At 41.8% G+C, this 22,839-nt stretch overlaps 1 long non-coding RNA gene across 1 annotated transcript; it reads left to right on the top strand.

The window, feature by feature from the left end:
• The first annotated feature begins 1,755 nt into the window (after positions 1-1,755).
• Positions 1,756-20,775, top strand: LOC138981334 (uncharacterized). The gene is made up of 4 exons (XR_011460611.1): positions 1,756-1,946; positions 15,079-15,183; positions 18,511-18,671; positions 19,877-20,775. It is a non-coding gene; the product is annotated as an uncharacterized lncRNA (long non-coding RNA).
• Positions 20,776-22,839: the final 2,064 nt, after the last annotated feature.

A 22,839-nucleotide genomic window follows, 5' to 3' on the forward strand; every position in this document is an offset into this window, starting at 1 on the left:
CCCGGGCACGGAAGTCATCGTGGGGCCGTGCGGATCCATGCTTCTTATTTCCTTCTTTGATAAACATGGGTCTGCACGGCCCCACGATGTTTGTCGTCTAAATATGACCTTTTTGTTATTACTTCTCGCTGAAATGTTAGGACATAAGAGCTTTTTAGGTGCCTGAGGCATTCCGGTTAGTTTAAGAGATATTTGCAATTAAACACCCTTCTGGGTCCACACCGACCCACGACAACCGGCGAAGGTTAAACACTATACCATCACTGCCACTTTGCAGCTTATTCAATTTTAGAAATGCGTTTGTTTGATGATTTTGTTTTGAAAAACATATTGACAATCCTTATGACATTACAATCAGTCATAGTTGAAGCGTTATGAATTGAACCATGCAACAATCTAGATATTTCCGACCATTATTTTGCAGTGTAAGTTATTGTCCTTATCATAGCTTTGGGGCTTAACTTTATGTGAAAGTATGTGATGCTTATACTTGTAATATTTGTTGTTGTTGTTGTTGTTGTTGTTGTTGTTGTTGTTGTTGTTGGATAGGAGGCAAGATGAAGAAAATATACATTCTGACAAGTTTGTTTTACTTCGGAAAACACCGTTCAATTCAATTCAGGTCCAATTCAAATACATCCATTTCAACTTTCTTTTTGTATAATTATTTGTGCATCGCGCATGCGCCTGTGGCTGCATGGCCTTGAGTGCACTTTTTCACTTATCTCTTTGCGAATGCAAACCAATTTGAGGATATCACAATACACTACAGTACTTTGCAAAGGGATATTAAACAAAAGACCATCGGTAAAGAAGATCAACAAGTATCGTTGTATTCACATAGAAATACGCTTGCTGCGATGAATCAGGTATTTGCGATTCACACTGTGCATGCAAGGTTGTGACATACCTGTGACATACCTGTGCGTTTTTTTCTTTTTCTGTAGCTGTTATATTTTTGCGGGTTCTAGTAATCGGATAAACCCGGAGTGACCGCATTATTAATCGGTTTCGCACCACCAGAAGTGGATTAAAATAGAAGTGCTCAACCACCATGTCTATCAGTCGACACGCGGTGATACATAATTATGCCATTTGACCTTTTCTTGGGGTATCCCGTACTAAAATAGAATACGGGATTCTGGGAAACCCGTTCAAGAGCACTTACGACCTATATTCGATTTTCAGTACACTATTAAACAAAATTTGAATTAATCAAAATCAGAAAAGAATTTAAAAAATTGTTAAATTGAGAAAAAAAAGTTAAAACAAATTCTTGCCATTTACGGGACTCGAACAAGAGTTCAGAAAAAAAATTGTCTTCGAAGAGGATCGACCACGTGACCACCAATGTAAAGAAAAGTGATTCTCTTTATCTCACTGTTCGAAGCAAATTAAGTTAATAACTGACCCTATGCTCCCGTCACTTCGTATACGTTTTGAAGTTTGGAAAGCAATATCAAGTAGCGTTAATTTCAAGGGTGACCGACATTATGTTGTTGTTTTGCTCCGAAATGCATTGACCAATCGCCGAAAGGCGCTGACGTCATTGTGTGAAAGGATTTCTTTACCCAGAACGCAATATTTTTGATGACATACAATGGATTTAGTTCGGGATGAAGACGCTCTATGGGCGGTTCATCATTTAAAGGGAAGCAAGCGGTTAAAAACGGGCGTCGACAAAGCCAATGAAGGGGGATACCAACTTGTAGTTCTAATTTACTTGTGACACCACACAATTCATCGGACATAAAGTATAGGCACGGGTGTGACTTTAGTTGCTGACATCAGAGACTGTGTACTCTACAGTCTCTGCTGACATCCAGTGTGAATCTACGTTAGCGATGCTGCGAAACATCCACAGGCTTCAGTTTCTCTTCAGTTGAAACTTTTCCTCAGAAACATTCCCAGCTCGATTCTAATCAGGGGAGGTGCAAACGTTGGCGGTGAGTCGGAAGCCGAGCTTTCAAGATTGTGTGTGTTTGCAGAATAGGTTGCTGCTATGCACAGTAGCAACAGGAAATTGAGCGCAGTTAGTTGTGAGTTATTTGAATGTACAGTGGGACCTGTCTAAAGAGACCACCCAAGGAACTTAGCAAAAGTGGTCTCTTTAGACAGGTGGTCTTTATGGACAGGGTCGCCATTTGGCAAACACCCCACTTCCCAGAAACACTGGAACCTATGCCATCGTCGTGTGTACAAGTTGGTTTTCTTTTTCTTTCTTCATCTGTGTCATTCTTATACTTCAGGCAGGTATCGGCTTGGTTTTGATTCCGCCGCAATTAAAAGATATTCGACATCCTCTCATTATTCATCCGAACAATTGCTGTTCATTAGAGGTGGACAGCGCAATTGTAACCTTTTGTAGAAGTGAATCAGGAGTTCCGGTTGCAAACAAAGAGAACTGCAAATCTCTCGTCACAGGCTAGTGATTTCATTCAGTTAGTGGTATAGACGGCCCTGGGGCTTACGTGTCACTGAAGTGAAATCGTTGCCGGGAAGATGAGGTGGGCGGGAGAGGGGTTTGGAGAATGACTTGTCAAGTCCTCATGAGATCAGTCAGACAATAACATTGCTATGGCCCATATACTTGACCTCAAGTGCACCTGCACGAAAGAAAGTTGTGGATACGATTGTTCTGCCCTGTAATGTGAAGTGGGTTTGTTACCGTAGTTAGAAAAGATGGCGGGTGGTCTTCCATGCCAGGTTGAATCAGTTACTTGGGCCCGAAATAGAGTGGTCTTTGGTCTTGACAGGCAAGTGGTCTTTATGGACAGGTGATTTATATAGTAAAAACACTTGGGGATCCTTTGGGTGGTCTCAAGTGGCAGGTGGTCTTTATGGACAGGTGATTTATATAGTAAAAACCCTTGGGGATCCTTTGGGGTGGTCTCAAGTGGCAGGTGGTCTTTATGGACAGGTGATTTATATAGTAAAAACCCTTGGGGATCCTTTGGGGTGGTCTCAAGTGGCAGGTGGTCATTATGGACAGGTGGTCTCCAGGACAGGTTCGATTGTATTGTGAGTATGTGTCTGTGTTTGAGTGTGTGTGAGTGTGTTTTTGTGTATGTGTGTGTGTGTGTGTGTGTGTGTGTGCGTGTGTGTGTGTGTGTGTGTTTGGGTGCGCGCGAGCGTGCATGCGTGCGTGTGTGCGTGCGTACGTGCAAGTAAATGCTTGTGTGTGTCCGTGAGTGCGTGCAAGTGTGTGTACTTGCGTGCGTGCTTTTGCGTACGTGCGTGCTATTATGTGATTGTAAGTGTGCGTGTGCGTGTGTGTGTGTGCGTGTGTGTGTGTGTGTGTGTGTGTTTGTGTGTGTGTTTGTGTGTGTGTGTGTGTGTGTGTTTTCGAGTGTGTGTGTGTGTGTGTGTGTGTGTGTGTGTGTGTTTTGTGTGTGTTTGTATGTATAGGTGTGTGTGTGTGCGTTTTATTGTGTGTGTGTGTGTGTGTGTGTGTGTGTGCGTGCGTGTGTGTTTTGTGTGTGTTTGTATGTATGTGTGTGTGTGCGTTTTATTGTGTGTGTGTGTGTGTGTGTGTGTGTGCGCGCGCGTGTTTGTGTGTGTGTGTGTGCCCAGCTAGCAAGCTTTCGTCGGCCGACTGACGATTTCAGTCGGGTGACGTCGTCATATGTCGTGTGTCGTCGTCCGTTGTCGCGCCGATACCGTTTGACTGTGTATAAATGTACGTAATAAACCCCGACATCGGCCCGACGCAATGTTGCTGTCGATAAAATTATGCAGAGTTACGGGAGATAACAAATTGATGATCATTATTTTAACATTTGTTACGTCCCCTGTTCAAGCGTCGGTCCAGCAACGGCGTGACATTATGAGACTGACCATGCAAATGCGAAACTAAATTATTCATATTTGTTGACTTTTTCACATAGGAGTAGGATAATTAATTGTAAGTTTTATTTGCATATTTGCAATCAAATACAGCATGAGCTCAAATCATGAGTTTTACATTTTAAAAATACGCCATCATTTACTTGAAATATTCAAATAGCTTTCCTTACGGTAAACAAGATTGAGTGTGCAAATGGCTGCTGCTTTCCCGCGTGAGCGAATTTTATTTGTTTTCTTAGTTCAAGTTAATATCGAAAGAAGAGACATTTTTGGGAATGTTGGACAGCACATTGATGATATGTTATCCGAGACGAATGTCGCCTCGGGATCTCAATCTGAGTGCTGGTCCCAGTGCCACGTGGTGGCGGTGAGAATAGTTGTGTAGCCAGTGAGTCAGGCTCTTGGCAATGACAATCAGATTCAGACGTCAACTCGAGGACAACCGACGGATGGAGCGAGTAAGTGATTTCGGTTTTTTTTTGCTCTCAATGTTAGTTTTGCTGTTACAGTGAGGGGGGGGGGGGGGAGTACATACTGCTGTATCTTATTCTGTAGATGTAGGTGTGTTTTGTCCTGTTACAGTGGGGGAGGGGGGTGTTGTACACACTGCTGTAAATATAGATGTAGGTGTGTTTTGTCTTGTTACAGTGGGGGGGGGGGGGGGTGTGTGTGTACATACTGCTGTAGATGTAGGTGTGTATTGTCCTGTTACAGGGGGGGGGGGGGTAACATACTTCTGTAGCTGTAGGGGGAGGGGGGGTACATACTGCAGTAGTTGTTGGTGATTTTTGCACTGTTACACTGGGGGGGGGGGGGGGGGGGGTGGAGTACATACTGCTGAATCTGTAGCTGTAAGTGTGGTTTGCACTGTTACACTTGGGGGGGGGGGGGGGGGGGGGTGTACATACTGATGTATCTGTAGCTGTAGGTGTGACGTGTATTGCATTGTAACACTTGGGGTGGGGGGGGGGGGGGGGTGTACATACTGATCTATCTGTAGCTGGTGGTGTGTTTTGCACTGTTACACACTTGGGGGGGGGGGGGGGGTGTACATACTAACTGCTGAATCTGTAGCTGTATGTGTGTTCTGCACAGTGACACTGGGGGGGGGGGGGGGGGGGGGGGTTGTACATACTGCTGAATCTGTAGCTGTAGGTGTGTTTTGTACTGTTACACTTGGGGGGGGGGGGGGGTGTGCATACTGATGTATATGCTTGGCGCTGGTGGACAATATTCACTTTTTTGGCCAAAAACACACTTTTTTGGCCAAAAACGTACATTATTGGCCAAAAAGTGTGTTTTTGGCCAAAAACATGTTTTGGCCAAAACTTTTAAGTGCAAAGTTTTGGCCAAAAAAATATTTGGCCAAATCTAAAACATTTGGCCAAATCTTCACTTTTTTGGCCACATGTTTTAGATTTGGCCAAATTTTTTTTGGCCAAAACTTTTGCATTGAAAGTTTTGGCCAAAAAATAGTTTTGGCCAAAACTTCATTTTTTGGCCAAATCTTTGAGTACCCCTTGGCGCTGATAGACAATATTCATTTTTTTGGCCAAAAACGCAAGTTTTGGCCAAAAAAGCAAAGTTTTGGCCAAAAAAGTATACTTTTGGCCAAAAACGCCAGTTTTGGCCAAAAACGCCAGTTTTGGCCAAAAACGCCAGTTTTGGCCAAAAACGCCAGTTTTGGCCAAAACCGCCAGTTTTGGCCAAAAAATTATAGTTTTGGCCAAAAAAGTGAAAATTGTCCACCAGCGCCAAGCTGCTTGGCGCTGGTGGACAATATTCACTTTTTTTGCCCAAAACACACTTTTTTGGCCAAAACTGGCGTTTTTGGCCAAAAAAGCAAAGTTTTGGCCAAAAAAGTATAGTTTTGGCCAAAAACGCCAGTTTTGGCCAAAACCGCCAGTTTTGGCCAAAACCACCAGTTTTGGCCAAAAAAGCAAAGTTTTGGCCAAAAAAGTATAGTTTTGGCCAAAAACGCCAGTTTTGGCCAAAAAAGTGCGTTTTTGGCCAAAAAAGTGAATATTGTTCACCAGCGCCAAGCAGCTTGGCGCTGGTGGACAATATTCACTTTTTTTGGCCAAAACACACTTTTTTGGCCAAAACTGGCGGTTTTGGCCAAAAAAGTAAAGTTTTGGCCAAAAAAGTATAGTTTTGGCCAAAAACGCCAGTTTTGGCCAAAAACGCCAGTTTTGGCCAAAACCACCAGTTTTGGCAAAAAAAGTGTGTTTTTGGCCAAAATAGTGAATATTGTCCACCAGCGCCAAGCTGCTTGGCGCTGGTGGACAATATTCACTTTTTTTGCCAAAAACACACTTTTTTGGCCAAAAACGTACATTTTTGGCCAAAAAAGCAAAGTTTTGGCCAAAAAAGTATAGTTTCGGCCAAAAACGCCAGTTTTGGCCAAAACCGCCAGTTTTGGCCAAAACCGCCAGTTTTGGCCAAAAAAGTGCGTTTTTGGCCAAAAAAGTGAATATTGTTCACCAGCGCCAAGCTGCTTGGCGCTGGTGGACAATATTCACTTATTTTGCCAAAAACACACTTTTTTGGCCAAAACTGGCGGTATTGGCCAAAAAAGCAAAGTTTTGGCCAAAAAAGTATAGTTTCGGCCAAAAACGCCAGTTTTGGCCAAAACCGCCAGTTTTGGCCAAAACCGCCAGTTTTGGCCAAAAAAGTGCGTTTTTGGCCAAAAAAGTGAATATTGTTCACCAGCGCCAAGCTGCTTGGCGCTGGTGGACAATATTCACTTATTTTGCCAAAAACACACTTTTTTGGCCAAAACTGGCGGTATTGGCCAAAAAAGCAAAGTTTTGGCCAAAAAAGCAAAGTTTTGGCCAAAAAGAGATTTGGCCAAAAAAGTGAATATTGTCCACCAGCGCCAGCAAATACAAAAGATTTTGCCAAAAAAAGATTTGGCCAAACAAAAAAGATTTGGCCAAAAAGTGAAGATTTGGCCAAATCTTTTTTGTTTGGCCAAATCTTTTTTTGGCCAAATCTTTTTGTGGCAGAAGTTTGGCCAAATCTCCCGTTTTAGCTAACATAAACAGTTTTGGCCAAAACTTTTACATAGAAAGTTTTGGCCCAAAAAAAGTTATAGCCAAATCTATTTTATTTGGCCAAATGTGTGGGTTGTTTTGGCCAAATCTTTGTCTTTTTTGGCCAAAACTGGCGGTTTTTGCCAAAAAAAGTGAATATTGTCCACCAGCGCCAAGCATAGATGTAACTAGCTGAAGCTGTAGGTGTGTTATGTACTGTTACAGTAGGGGGAGGGGGGGGGGGGGTGAACATACTGCTGTTTTTGTAGCTGTTGGTGTGTTTTGCACACAGGGGGGGGGGGGGGGGGGGATTGGGATTGTATACTGCTGTATCTGTAGCTCTAGGTGTGTTTTGCGCTCTACACGAGGGAAGGGGGTGGAGTGTTGTATGTTTGGTACTGTTACAGTGGTGGCAGCGGGGGGAGGGGGATGTACATAATTCTGAATCTGTAGCTGTAAATGAGTTTTGTACTGTTACAGTGGTGGGGGGGGGGGGGGGGGGTTGGGGGTTGTACATACTGCTGTAGCTGTAGGTGTGTTTTGCACTGTTACTAAGGGGGAGGGGAGGTGTACATACTGCTGTAGCTTTAGCTGTAAGTAATTTTTGCACTGTTACACTTGGGGGGTTGTATATACTGCTGAATCTGTTGCTGTAGGTGTGTTTTATACTGTAATACTGAGGGGGGGGGGGTGTATACGGCTGTATCTGTAGCTGTAGGTGTGTTTTGTACTGTTACAGTGAGGGCGGTACGCGGTAGGGGCGGGGGGTTCTACATACTGCTGTATCTCTAGCTGGTGATTTGTTTTGCACTGTTACACTGGGGGGGGGGGGGGGGGTTGTACACACTGCTGTATCTGTAGGTTTGTTTGCAACTGTAACACTGGGGGGAGGGGGGGTTATACTGCTGTAGCTGTAGCTGTAAGTGAATTTTGCACTGTTACACTTGGGGGGGGGGGGGGGGTGGTGGTGGTACATACTGCTGTATCGGTAGCTGCACCCAGCCAGCAAGACATTAGCGGCCGATAGTCGGCCGAACACCCTTCAAAAAGTCGGGCAGGTGACGTCAAAAGATACGACGCGGGTGTTGGCCCGACTAACTTTTGCAAAGAGGCAACGAGGCGGCCGACAGGCGGCCGAACACCTGTACTATGGCGGCACGCATCCGGTCCGATGTTAATCGGCCCGATGGCTTGTTGGACCTGCGGCCCGACACCTTATGCCGACATCGTCCCGATGTCTTCCCGCTGAAATCGATATCTTCCCGATGTCGGCATAAGGTGTCGGACCGCAGGTCAAACAAGTCATCGGGCCGATTAACATCGGACCGGATGCGTGCCGCCATAGTGCAGGTGTTCGGCCGCCTATCGGCCGCATCGTTGCCTCTTTGCAAAAGTTAGTCGGTCCAACACCCGCGTCGTATGTTTTGACGTCACCGGCCCGACTTTTTGAAGGGTGTTCGGCCGATTATCGGCCGCTAATGTCTTGCTGGCTGGGTGTGTGTGTGTGTGTGTGTGCGTGTGCGTGTGCGTGTGTGTGTGTGTGTGTGAATGAATGCAAATGAGCTAATATGCTGTCATACAGGAATCAAACACAACTCCAAATGTAGGTTCCCTCCACTGTATTAATCAGCTATGACAGCATACACACAAATACACACAACCATGAACATAAATGTTAGGTACTCAAAAATCCAGTACTCAGTTTTGGTTGGCAAAAAAACACTCGAGATGACAATCTCGTACACAATTGCAATGACAAAACTCTCTACCCTTCACTGAGGTATAAAACTACAAAAACAGTCCGTGAACTCACAGGCACACGATATCTAATTTACAGGTATCTACTCACGGCTCGTGTGTAGTCAACAACAAGTCGCGTAAGGCGAAAATACAACATTTAGTCAAGTAGCTGTCGAACTCACAGAATGAAACTGAACGCAATGCAACGCAGCAAGACCGTATACTCGTAGCATCGTCAGTCCACCGCTCACAGCAAAGGCAGTGAAATTGACAAGAAGAGCGGGGTAGTAGTTGCGCTGAGAAGGATAGCACGCTTTTCTGTACCTCTCTTCGTTTTAACTTTCTGAGCGTGTTTTTAATCCAAACATATCATATCTATATGTTTTTGGAATCAGGAACCGACAAGGAATAAGACGAAAGTGTTTTTAAATTGATTTCGAAAATTTAATTTTGAAAATAATTTTTATATATTTAATTTCCAGAGCTTGTTTTTAATCCAAATATAACATATTTATTTATATGTTTTTGGAATCAGCAAATGATTTAGAATAAGATGAACGTAAATTTGGATCGTTTTATAAAAATATATATTATTTTACAATTTTCAGATTTTTAATGACCAAAGTCATCAATTAATTTTTAAGAAATGCAATACCGAAGTCCGGGCTTCGTCGAACATTACTTGACCAAAATGTCAACCAATTTGGGTGAAAAATGAGGGCGTGACAGTGCCGCCTCAACTTTCACGAAAAGCCGGATATGACGTCATCAAAGACATTTATCAAAAAAATGAAAACAACGTCTGGGGATATCATACCCAGGAACTCTCATGTCAAATGTCATAAAGATCGGTCCAGTAGTTTGGTCTGAATCGCTCTACACGCACGCACGCACACACACACACACACACACACACACATACACACACACACACACACACATACACCACGACCCTCGTCTCGATCCCCCCCCCTATGTTAAAACATTTAGTCATAACTTGACTAAATGTAAAAACCAGTTATAGTTCCTACTACGGCAGACTTAAAACACCGTCTGCTCTGTCTACTAAATATTCCTTATCTCTTAAGTAAGTTAAGATATTGTAGACATATTTTGATTCTGGTCATACGCAGAATTACACAGCTTCTATTGCTGTTCACTAGGACATGTATTTTACTACTAATTCCTGCTACTGGTGACCTCGGTCTACTCAGTTTCTACCGCCCTGTGACCACAATGGTCCAACTCTACGGACAAAAATAACCGTGCACTAGCTTCTAGAAATCCCGTCGAATCTCAGCTATGCGAGTCTAAAGGCGTCATATTCCGGCGGCTTCTCAGATCCTTCATTCTGTCATCTGGCCGCTACCTTCCTTTACGACCGGTTACACGACGCACTGCACAACATAAATAGCGGACATCTTGTCTTAGATATCTGTCTGCTATGTTTAAAGTTACAGTGTTAGTCGATTCAACTTATGCGATAAACATTAACGGTATTCAAATGCTTATTCCATTTACCTGTTAAGTGCTCTACTCGGGCTTCCTTTCTCCCGGTCGATTCCTGTGACAACCCCTCCCTGTCGCTGGACAGTGGTTAAGTGTAACTATATCTTCGTTGCGATATACGAAGTCAACTCTCTCACTTCGCTACGTCACGCTTTTAGAGCGCTAACCAGAGATAGTAGGGAGATTTAAAAGACAGCACGTTTCGTTTTGCAGCTCGTTTCGTTTGGTGAATGAGTCACCCCGCGAAAGGCAACGTGAAACGAGACGGCATAGGCCGCAGACAAGATTTAGATGTATTCACGTTTCGTTTCGGAATGAAGGAAGGGCGATAAATCTTCAAGTGAAATTATCACGTCTGTCCTCGATCAGAATGGAAAAAAACCCCTAGGAGGTGGTCCAGAATCGGGCATACTTTGATTATTTTCAGTCCAAATAAATCACACAGACTTTGTTTATACAAAATCACATACGAAGCCAGAATAAAAATTCGATGCGATGACCTACTTCTGCTTCGCCATTTGCTTTCTCACCATGAAGTTGGATAAATGTACCAGGATCAGCACCCTTCAAAATATTTCAGTTCACAACAGTTGTCTACCTCCAATGAACACATTCTCAGCGCTGAAAGACTGTGAATTAAGGGTTGATGAATCTAGCAATGCATAAAATGGCCAACAAATAAAACTGTTAGTGTGCAAAAATACTTACAGAAGTTGACGAAATATTGTTCGTTTTTTGGGGGTGGAAAACGTGACTGCGTTTTGACGTTCCACGTTCCGTTTCAGTTGACCTTCACCTTTCCAGCGAGAGACCCCCGAAATGATGACGTTTACCACAACTTCAAAACGAAACGTCCCGACGTTTCGTTTTTTAAATCTCCCTACTAGTAGCGTGACGTAGCGAAGTGGATGGTTCAATATAATATATTTCTTTACAAAGTCTGCACAGACTATTTTGTTTCAACTTTATCTTGTAAAGTGAAATATTTGTTGGGTATATATTATACATAATTTCCATTGAAGCAGCTGTAATCTTTCCTCGCTTGTACATTTAGTTGCTAAGAGCTATTGTCATCATTTTCACGAGTTTTCATTCACAAACACCTGGGAAATAAATCTCATGTTCCCCATGCAATAAATCGAGGTGGTGAATGGGTTTGAGGTTTCAGGTGAAACGTGGATTGTCAAAGTAAAAGCCAATCAGGCTGATTGTTTGATGTGTGGAACCATCGCGGCTTTGGATTTGTGTTTCCGAGGACGACGATTGTAAGCACTGATTCACTCTCAAAGACCCAATCAATGTTGATAATTACCGCGGCGACTCATGGTCAATTTGCAACTTATCTCTGTAATCGCAAAATCCACAACGAAAAGTCATAAACACTTAAAAAGAAAAGAAATATGCTCAACACTTACTGAACTCACACGTATGATCGCAGCTCTGTACATTTTCAGACCGGAAGAAAAGCGTCAACAAGCTACGTTTGACGTCACATACAAGGTTGACGTGTTATCTCGAGCTACTGTGACGATGCTTTGTGGCCCGGAGTTGGATTCTAAAAATTCGTCTCCCTGTGGGTTATTGTGCATTTTGTTGCACAACCAAAATGATGACAAAAACGATGTTTGGTGGCTTGTCGTCAGACCAGCATTTTGTTGTTGGTCCTCGGGGAGCATATCGCCTTTTGTCTCATATTTATCAACCGCGGCCTTCGGCCTTGGTCGATAAAGATGAAACAAAAGACGATATGGTCCCCTTGGACCAACAAAAAAGCTGGTCTGTCAACAAGCCACCAAACATCTTATAATATCTCTCGTCAATAGAAATATCATATTCATGTAAACACAATTTTACAGAGCAGGGTGCGCTGACTTGTGCTTTTGTCAATATAGCGAGGAAGGGTTTTTAAACAAGTCTTATAGACAGGGCACAGATTCGTCGTCCGCGTTTTCGCTGGCTGTGTTCTCTCGCAGCGCGCTCACACAGAGGGCCGTGTGCAAAGCGTACGTTATACAGTGGACCCCCCCTTTTAAGACCTCCCAAAATATTAGGAAATCGGGTCTTAAAAAGGAGGGAGTCTTAAAATGGGGGTACATTTACAGATCTAAAGAACAGGAACTCTGAGCAAACACGGTCTTAAAAAGAAGGGAGTCTTAAGTTGGGGGGTGGGGGGGGGGAGGGGGGGCTTACAACAGGGGTTCTACTGAACTCAAAAAGCGGTGTGGCGCTGTGTGGAACATATCTGTTCACACGGGGCAATATTGTCGTCTATCCTTATATCACGTACACAATTCCCATCAGCTTTAATCGAATTTTCAAAACACAACTCCTTCTTTTTCAAAACAAAACCTGCATTATTCCGCAATTATTCATCGATTTGAGCAAAAAACAAATGTCTATTCTCAATCCATTTTTTAAAAACTTGATGCCAACTTTACGATTTTATTCTATTCGGGCCTACGAACTGTCTCTGTGTGACAGTTGATTTAAAACAACACAGACGACTTCCAAGAACCTCATAATATTGTCTTGGGGATCATTTCCAATTTTCAAAATCTGCTTGTTGTAACCTGGCTGCCCAGCTCTACAAAAAGGATGTCTGCATATCACGCATATCAATCATGTTAATACCGCCCATTTCTAATGTAGGTAGGCTACGCATCTAACGACCTATACACGATGTACGGGAGGCCAGACCAACATGGCTTGCTGTGTGATATCAGAATGTCAGTATTTTCAAAAATTATTTAATTCTGAAACGCGAGTGAAAAAGAGCTTTAAAAAATTTGAAAAAGCAATGAACAGCAAGTCATATACTACCCGTCATGATGAAAACTAGGGAGATTTGTTTTATGGGCAGATCCTTGTGATGAGGCCGTTTATTGTAAAACCAATGATATGACTGAAAGGGCCATTCATTCCCCTACCTTACCAAGGTAACAGATTGAGTTTACATGAGGCAGAGACTACACAGTGAAACCTATAACTCAGACACCCCCAAAATCAATTTCGCAAAAATCAAGGCTCCCGCGTTTAAATCGACAAAAGATCAGAACTGCTGAAATGAAACATATTCTGCATGTCAAAAGAAAGAATGATCTAACCTGCATCCCAAACAGTCAGTTTTGTTCACATATCTTGTCTTACGATGAGATTATGGCATGCTGAATGGTGTAGGTGTCATTCATCTGAAAAGCCGTAAAAGGCGGTTTTTGAAGCCGTTTTAGCGGTTAATGAGACCAAAAAAACAGTACATGTCAGTAACTCCTCAACGCTTTACCATCAACCTTTCGGTGATTTGTGCTAACACATGTCGTAAAGTGCACACGGGATTTTCAGTCATTTGAGACATTACGTTTGCTGTTATTTGACATGCCAGAAAGACTTCTTAAATTGACGGTAGGTCTTTGCTGACTCATCGAAACATTTGTTTTATTGTTAACTTCAAGACCAATAACAGAGGCGCAACATACTCAAATTTCATTCATATTTCATCAGACATGGGTGGAAAAAGGATTTCAACGCGAAAGTAATCTTTAAAGAGAACACTTCGCAAATGTCAGCCTAAGCCTAGCAAGGCTCACTGCTGACACGCTTAACTGAGCATGGCTCTTGAAAGAGCAAATTCCAAGAATGTTTTTGTGCGCGTTTCAACAAGTGCGTTTTCATTTTTTTTTAATGCCCGTTAGTTTGGAGAAAAAAAGTCTGTTCAGTCGGACAGGGTAAATCTTTATTCTTAATACTCTTTTTGGCATGTCGCATAACAGAAGAAATAATATCGCAAATGACTGAAGATCCCGTGTGTAGTTTACAACATGTGTTAGCACAAATCGCCGAAAGGTTAAAGGCAATGCGTTGAGGAGTTACTGAAATGTACTGGGTTTTTTTGGGTCTCATTACCCGCTGAAACGGTTTCAAAACTGCCTGTTATGCCTTCTGAGAGGATTGACACCTACACCGCTCATGCAGCATGCCAAAGCGTCCATGTTAGACAAGATATGGAAACAAAACTGACTGTTTTGGATGCAAATTTGATTGTTCTATCTAATGACATGCACACCCTGTTTCGTTTCAGTTGTTCTGATTTGTTTGTCGATTTTAACGCGGGAACCTTGATTTTGCGAATTTGATTTGGGGGGGGGGGGGGAGGGGGGGAGGTATATGTGTTGTTGGTTCCACTGTGTATACATTTCCTTATGTAAAGACGTTTGTCTCGGTGACTTTGTCCTAATGAGCAATATAGAGAATACTACATGGCTTGCTGTGTCGTACCAGATTTACACGAGTTTTTTTTTTTTTAAATATTGAACTGCGAGCGAAAGCGAGCTGTTCACTATTTGAAAAAGCAACGAGTGTAAATCTGGTACGAAACAGCAAGCCATGTAGTATTCTGTTTATCCTACATACTGTACTTACGTGTATTTTACTGAAAATGTCCTGCAGTCGAGGCAGCTAAATTGAAGACGCTTGTTTTGGAACCTCGATCTCGTCTAAAGACTCGTGCAATCTATTACGTCAAAGCAAAGAAACCTCACTCTAAAAGTGTAGCGTGACGTGTTAGTTCTAAAGATTCATCGAGGGTAATTAGCGAGCGCAATTTTTGTTTCTGTAATGACGTTTGTCTCGGTGACTTTGGCATCATAAGCAGTGGAAAAACAGGTCCCTGCCAGACTTGCTTGACATGACCTCATTTACATGATATACACACGTGTGATTTGAACGATTATTATCTCTTGGGTGTCTCTCTCACGTATGTAGGATAAACAAGATTAGGTACCTACCAGTCTGTAGTTTGACACCATCTCATTGTTTGCATAATAAAAAACAACATGTGTGAGTACATGGTTTGATCATGAGATGGGTGGTCTCTATCACGCATAGGATTAAATATACGTTTAGTCTCCTAGACTGTAATGAGTATCTGTATGTAAACTCCCCTCTCTCGCAGACTGTGGAGAATGGTTAGAACGAAGGATGCAATGAGACAGGAGGTGGCCAGGATCACTGTGGAGATGGAGAGGAAACAGGACATGTTAAGACGCCTCAATAAAAGGTACGTAATTTTGTTGTTGTCCTTTTGGGTTTAATTGCAACCATTCCAGGTTTTTGATTTCCGTCAATACTCGGACTGATGGTATCGAACGAGTACGTAGGTACGCATACATGGATGTTTGTGTGTGTGTGTGTGTGTGTGTGTGTGTGTGTGTGTGTGTGTGTGTACCGGGTGTGTGTTAGTGTGTGTGTGTGTGTTTGTATGCGTGCGTGCGTGCGTGCATGCGTGAGTGCAGACATGCGTGCGTAATGAGACCGAATGTGTCGTAGGTACGCATGCATGGATGTTTGTGTGTGTGTGTGTGTGTGTGTGTTTGTGTGTGTGTGTGTGTGTGTGTATGCATGCGTGCTTGCGTGAGTGCATACATGTGTGCGTACGAGCGTGCATATATTTTATATGTGTTTGTGTGTATGTGTGTATGGGGGGGTGTATGTGTGTGTATGTGTGTGTGTGTGTGTGTGTGTGTGTGTGTGCGTGTGTGTGTGTGTACATGTCTGTATGTACAGGGTGACCCCTAAATCAAATGTAACCCACAAACATGCTTATACCTTTTACATGTATTGGCCGAATTACTTCATATTTGGTGTACTCTACCTTTCTTTAATGCATGGCCCGTTCATAGAGTGGCAAATTTGTTGGTCAAAATGGTCTGATATAAATGCAATTTCAAAAAAGTTCATTTGATGCTTTCATAAATACGTGCTAAGCTAGTAAACATGACAAGTACATGCCAATCTGTGTCGAGATAAATGAACCTGGATTTTTCAACAGGGTGATCGTGATCATTATGGCAGTGTACTGTCCATAACCGTCTTGTTCCTGACTTTAAAAGTGCAGTCCTGAAGCTACTATTTGTCTTTTTGTCTCATATAACGATATAAACAGTCAAAAGCTTTACGCAACTATCCCACAGATGCCTACACATGCGTCTCCCGTAAACCATCAGGTTCTGGTCACAGACACCGTCAGGCGTTTACCCAAAGTACAAACACCCTTTCGTTTAAACACTTACCGCTATATAGAGAACATCCTAGGTGCCCTCCATAAAGAGGGAGCATTTTTCAAAGAATGTATTTATTATTAATAATTATATTATATTATTTATGCTCGGCCAGCCGGATTTACTATAAAACAAATCGTAAGCCTCGTTTTTGCGCTAGATCTAACTTTTAAAATCTAAACAATAAATTGAAACCACAAACTGACGATGAAGTTGTGTAAAAAAGGAAAGTGTGTCACACGGGTTCATGATCGCTCAGGGGTTGTCAACCACGATAACTGGTGTGTGGTTTACGCATACTAAAAAGCCATTCAAACGAACTGTGTCATTTACTGCTGTTAAATTCTAGTGTAAATGTGTTCCAATGTGTAGAATAGCTTATTTCGTAAAATATTCCATCGTTCTGTAAACCTCATGTGAGGCTTAGTGAGGCTTTAAAGTGTTACCAGCCAATCATGTTCTGGAGCTCAAGGCTGTGTGTGGTATGCTAAAATGGACCCACATACCATCTTTTTACAATTTCTTTCCGTAATGAAACACAATGGCTTGAGGTAAACTGCCCAAAATAGAAACACGAATTATCCCTCTCGCCGAGACTTATAGACTTCGATGTGTGTGTGTGTGTGTGTGTGTGTGTGTGTGTGTGTGTGTGCGTGCGTGCGTGCGTGCGTGCGTGCGTGCGTGCGTGCGTGCGTGCGTGCGTGCGTGCGTGCGTGCGTGTGTGTGTGTGTGTGTGTGTGTGTGCATGCATGTTGGTTTGTATTTGACATTTGACACTGCCCTGCGATTTTCCGTATTCTTTTTACGGACATTAAAATCTTAGAGTCGAGGGTCAAAATCATGGCAAACATTGAAATAGATCCAAAACAGGTTTCATCATTCTGTATTTACATTGGCACGCCGTCGATCCAAATATTCTTAGTACACTCCCCCTTGCATCCTGTTTGCGGAAACGACGCGAGATAAAGGTGAGTCTCATACTAAAACGCATAAAAAAGGATACTTTTCGTCAATTGTGTCACTTGATTTTGATTTTGATTTTGTCACTTCATGCTTTCATATGTCTACTTTGGATGGCATTTCGAAGAGCACTTACACGATTTGTGCTGTAAGAAGTATTATTTTAGTCTATTTTTTACCTTTCCCCGCGTTTAACTCAAGGCAGCAGTTATTGTGCTTCGATTTGTTTATCCAGGGATATTCTTTAATCTAAAACACTTGCTTTGAACCACCAATGATCATTTCAAAGCTTTCCATCTTTCTATATTTGGACGATTAATTACGACGCTCGGAATTTTATTGATACACTCTCCCGACCACCTTTGATACGCTCCCCATATAAGTGATTTCTTTTCTTAGTACGATCCCCCGACAGTTTACCTTTGCTTTCCGTACAGTTATCGGCTTGGTTAACTCCCTAAGACAAGGGTATTTCGTGTCGAACTTCAACATAAACACACATTTATATTTAAGTAGAGGTTACACAACGAGTCACAGTCGATAGTAACAAAATAGGTCGAAGTTTGCGAATCGTGAAAAATGCGAGCTTGCAGTATTTATCTGAAGCTCGCATTTTTCATGATCCGCAAACTTTGACCACTATTTTTACTATCTACTGACTGACTGAGACGATGTGTGTAACCTCAGTCTACACACCCACACCCACACCCACACCCACACACACCACTGATTTAGCAATGTTTGTCTATATTTTTCAGAATTAGTTATTTATCTGTACGGAGTTTTTTTGTGTACAGATGGAGTTGTCAGCAGTGACTTTAGACCTTTTTTTTTTATATTACTCAAGAATAAGAGGTCACAACGAAGCCTTTGATGGTTCTTCGGTTCTGCCTGTCTTTTGTTGCTTTGTTTTAATGTTTCCGCTTTGTTTTGTGGCGTATTGAACCGTTAATGACTTATGTCAATGGCAGCTATCATGTTTCCGCTTTGGTTTGTGGTGTATAGAGCCGTGAATTAATGACTTCTGTCAATGGCAGCTATCATGTTTCCGCTTTAGTTTGTGGCGTATAGAGCCGTGAATTATTGACTTATGTCAATGGCAGCTATCATGTTTCCGCTTTAGTTTGTGGCGTATAGAGCCGTGAATTAATGACTTATGTCAATGGCAGCTATCATGTTTCCGCTTTGGTTTGTGGTGTATAGAGCCGTGAATTAATGACTTCTGTCAATGGCAGCTATCATGTTTCCGCTTTGGTTTGTGGCGTATAGAGCCGTGAATTAATGACTTATGTCAATGGCAGCTATCATGTTTCCGCTTTGTTTTGTGGCGTATAGAGCCGTGAATCAATACATTTTGTCAATGGCAGGTATAAACATGCGAAACGCACCGTCTTTCCGCTAAAGTACTACATGCTAAAAAGGCTGGTGCGTCTCGCGGCAAATGAGCTAACCATGCCGGACAGGCAGGGCTGGGGTGGATTAGCTGAAAACAACAGGGATATTGTCAGACTGCAAGACCTGAAGGAAGGTAGAGGGTGTTTGACTTCTTGCTTGTATTGATTGTTTGTGTACTTTTTGCCTCTTTCTTCTTACATAATCGTACAAGAATAACAGTAATCATCTATATCTAAAACTATTCAATATATCTTTATAGAATTTGACATGAATTTTCTTGAGCGAGTTTTCTTGTGCCCGTTTTCTCCAATATTTAATAGGACAGTTTGATTACGTAATATTTGCTTATTGAAGCGGTATTGTCACGGTCACATTTTCTTATCAATATAATTGGCGGTTTTTTCACAAAATAATTTGACCTGGTCTGGAGTATTGGATTTTACTTCAGCCTGGTACCTGAAAAATTCGTTTGTGAAATTTTCGTTCAAAATGTGTCACATTGTCATTTTTATAAAAATAGGTATTTTAATCAGAAAAGGGGTAGGCCTATTACCTATTGCCTCCTGTATCCAAAAATATGCATTTTCATTTTTGTTTCTTTTTTTATAGAACAATGTGATTAAAAATAAAGAAAACTGTATAACCACTTTCCTTATTTTGGAACAAGATACTTATAATTGACTTTTGTCAAGTCCTCATTATTTCGTGATTCCAAAAATAAATTCAGTTTTCTGTTGTTTGACGTTGAAAGTATGCTTAGACTTTCCACTTCAAAGCACTGTGCAGCGGACTAATGGATACAATTAAGAACGGCATTTTGATTGTGGAACACATAAATGACGTCATGCACTGAAAGGCGGTAGATTATGGCTTCAGCTGTTGCGTTCTTTATCAAGCATGATGAACTTTCAGGATTTCTTTCTCAAATTATGTTCTGGTCTGTGTCTGTCTTTGTTCCTGTCTATTGGTCTGTCTTTCCCTCTATATCTCTGTCTGTGTTTCTGTGCGTGCCTCTCCTCTGTCTCTCTGTCTCTCTCTCTGTCTTTCCCCCCCCCCCCTCTCTCACTCTCTCTCTGTCTCTCACTTTCTCTCTCTTTCTCTCTCTCTCTCTTTCTTTATTTCTCTCTCTCTCTCTTTCTCTCTCACCCCCTTGTTTCATAAGGTAGGTAAGAAAGAACAGGACATATTTCAGTGTATTCGGTTGACTCAATGGTTAATAATAACTCCTCAGCGTTCTTGTTTTTGTAACCGAAAAGACGCCATTTGTGATTTTTTGCAACTAACATCTGAAATAATACGTTTCAGTACTCTACGGACCTGCATTTTCTTCTTTTACAGGGCTACGCATTCGAAGGCGTGACAGAAATTGGCTGGATCAAGCTCTAGGAGAACGTCAAACAACCTTAAACGAGTTGAACAGGTTGCGCCAGGACATCAAACAGCTGTACACCGAGTCGCGCCAGATGCCAATGCGGGACCGCTACATCATGCTGAAGCAAAGGGTCAAAAGAGTCGTAATTAAATATCGGGGCCTCGTGATTGATGCCAATGGGCACCTCATGATTCAGCCGGCTGGCGAAGGCTAGTGAGCGTGCTATGTTTTTTCGGCCCCAAAACTATGCATTTAATCTCAAGGAGCACCCTGCTGACAGAGACTTCTATGTGCAAGGCTGAGTAAAAGTACTGCCCCCCTCCCCTTTTTACATTTAGTCAAGTTTTGACTAAATGTTTTAACATAGAGGGAGAATCGAGACGAGGGTCGTGGTGTATGTGCGTGCGTGTGTGTGTGTGTGTGTGTGCGTGTGTGTGTGTGTGTGTGTGTGTGTGTATGTAGAGCGATTCAGACTAAACTACTGGACCGATCTTTATGAAATTTGACATGAGAGTTCCTGGGTATGATATCCCCGGACGTTTTTTTCTTTTTTTCGATAAATGTCTTTGATGACGTCATATCCGGCTTTTTGTAAAAGTTGAGGCGGCACTGTCACACCCTCATTTTTTAATCAAATTGATTGAAATTTTGGCCAAGCAATTTTCGACAAAGGCCGGACTTCGGTATTGCATTTCAGTTTGGTGGCTTAAAAATTAATTAATGACTTTGGTCATTAAAAATCTGAAAATTGTAAAAAAAATATTTCTTTTTATAAAACGATCCAAATTTACGTTCATCTTATTTTTCATCTTTTTCTGATTCCAAAAACATATAAATATGTTATATTTGGATGAAAAACAAGCTCTGAAAATTAAAAATATAAAAATTATGATCAAAATTAAATTTCCGAAATCGTTTTAAAAACTATTTCATCTTATGTTCTTGTCGGTTCCTGATTCCAAAACCATATATATATAATAATAATAATAATAAGAACATTTATATAGCGCTAAATCAAAAACTTTCGTTAAAAAGGCTTGCTCTAAGCGCTTGACATCTAAACTAAAACGTCATTCACACTCTTTACAATGATGTACAAGAACTTCATGTCACACTCTTTCATTCAGTATAGCACCATTCACACAGTTGTTATTCTGTACAAGACAATAAGTTAGTCTAACATTTAGAATGTTCATAAGATGAAAACAAGAGAAAACCAGACTGATTAAAACAACTGCTTAGTGCTAACAAAGCATGAATCTTAATGATAACGTAATACATGTTTAACTGTTAAGACCATAAAAAAAACCTATATGCTAAAATAACTTCGAACTTTTAAGAACTTCTTATAAGATACACAGCACATCTAGATAAACACCAGAATGATAAAACAAAAGGCAACTCGTTAAAACTATTAAATGCATCAATGTCTAAAACACGAAAGACTCAAATATAAGATACACAATTCTCTAAAATTGTTTATTAAAACTGAAACCGACCTGCTCAAAGATATGATATGTTTGGATTTAAAACACGCTCAGAAACTTAAAACGAAGAGAGGTAAAGTAAAGCGTGCTATGAAGCATGCACAGCGCAACCGCTACCACGCCAAACAGGCTCGTCACTTTCACTGCCTTTTGCACTAGCGGCGGACTTCGTTCAGTTTCATTCTGTGAGTTCCACAGCTTGACTAAATGTAGTAATTTCGCCTTACGCGACTTGTTTTACCCTGCAATTGTACCTTTTTTTTGTCAAAGAGAGACTGTAAGTGCCCCTATCCAATGCTATATATTTCTACAGCAGCCCCCCAGAAACACCCCTCCCCCCCCCCCCCCCCCCCCCCTCTGTCCAGCAACTGTACTCCTGCGTTATTTTCGAAGCCCCTCCCTTCCCTGGTGTGCACGCTTGTTTGCATTAGTGCTATAGGCGTGTCTCCTTCCGTGTTGTTACACCCCCGGTATAGGGGTGTGTATAGGATTCGGTCGATGTGTTTGTTTGTTTGTTTGTGTGTTTGTGTGTTTGTGTTCGCATATAGATCTCAAGAATGAACGGACCGATCGTCACCAAACTTGGTGAACAGGTTCTATACATTCCTGAGACGGTCCTTACAAAATTTGGGACCAGTCAAACACACGGTTAGGGAGTTATTGCTGGGGTAAGATTCTACAAGGACTTATAGAGGGACATATTAATGGTCAAAGGGAAATAACCTTCTCAGTTGGTGGCAGTGAGAATGGTAAGGACGGGGGTGTTTTTCCTACCTCGGAGGAATTTCTTGTTCTTTATGCGGTCATTAATGCTTTACAGTATGCACCTGTAATTTGTTTTGCTCATCGATTTTGCACTTGTAACCTCGTGCCAAATGTAGCCGAGTGTCCCTTTCTCTCGCTATAAACTCAAACAGTCAAACCAAATGACACCGGGTATATTACCAGGTTCTTTTATTTCCAAACGGTGTTGTCGGGAAAATGTGGGGAAAATGGAGGGTTTACAACCAACAAAAACTTCTTCCAATCTTCTAAACTCTTTCACAAAAAGACACACACATAAACAATAACAATACAGAGACCCTAATCTAGAGCAGAGTCCGACCAACCAGGTCACCGAACCGAACTAACATCCGGAACAATACTTCCAAATATATTCTTTAAATCCCCTCTCCAGAAATAGATCAAAACAAAACAAACTTCACTTTAAAACTGCTCTCCAAAATACATTCTAGATCCACACTCTAGAATTAGAACACAACAAAACAAACAATACCCTGAATCCGTACTCTAAACTCTATTCTAACCCTAAACCCCCCTAAAAAATCCTCAATCTACTAAACCAATCTACAAAACCCCATCTACAAAATCTAACTGAACCAATCTAACGAAACCCCGTCGCACATTCCGCCCACTCTGTAAAACACAGAATGCACGCCGTA

The sequence above is a fragment of the Littorina saxatilis genome, linkage group LG12 (assembly GCF_037325665.1).
Source record: "Littorina saxatilis isolate snail1 linkage group LG12, US_GU_Lsax_2.0, whole genome shotgun sequence".
NCBI lineage: Eukaryota > Metazoa > Mollusca > Gastropoda > Littorinimorpha > Littorinidae > Littorina > Littorina saxatilis.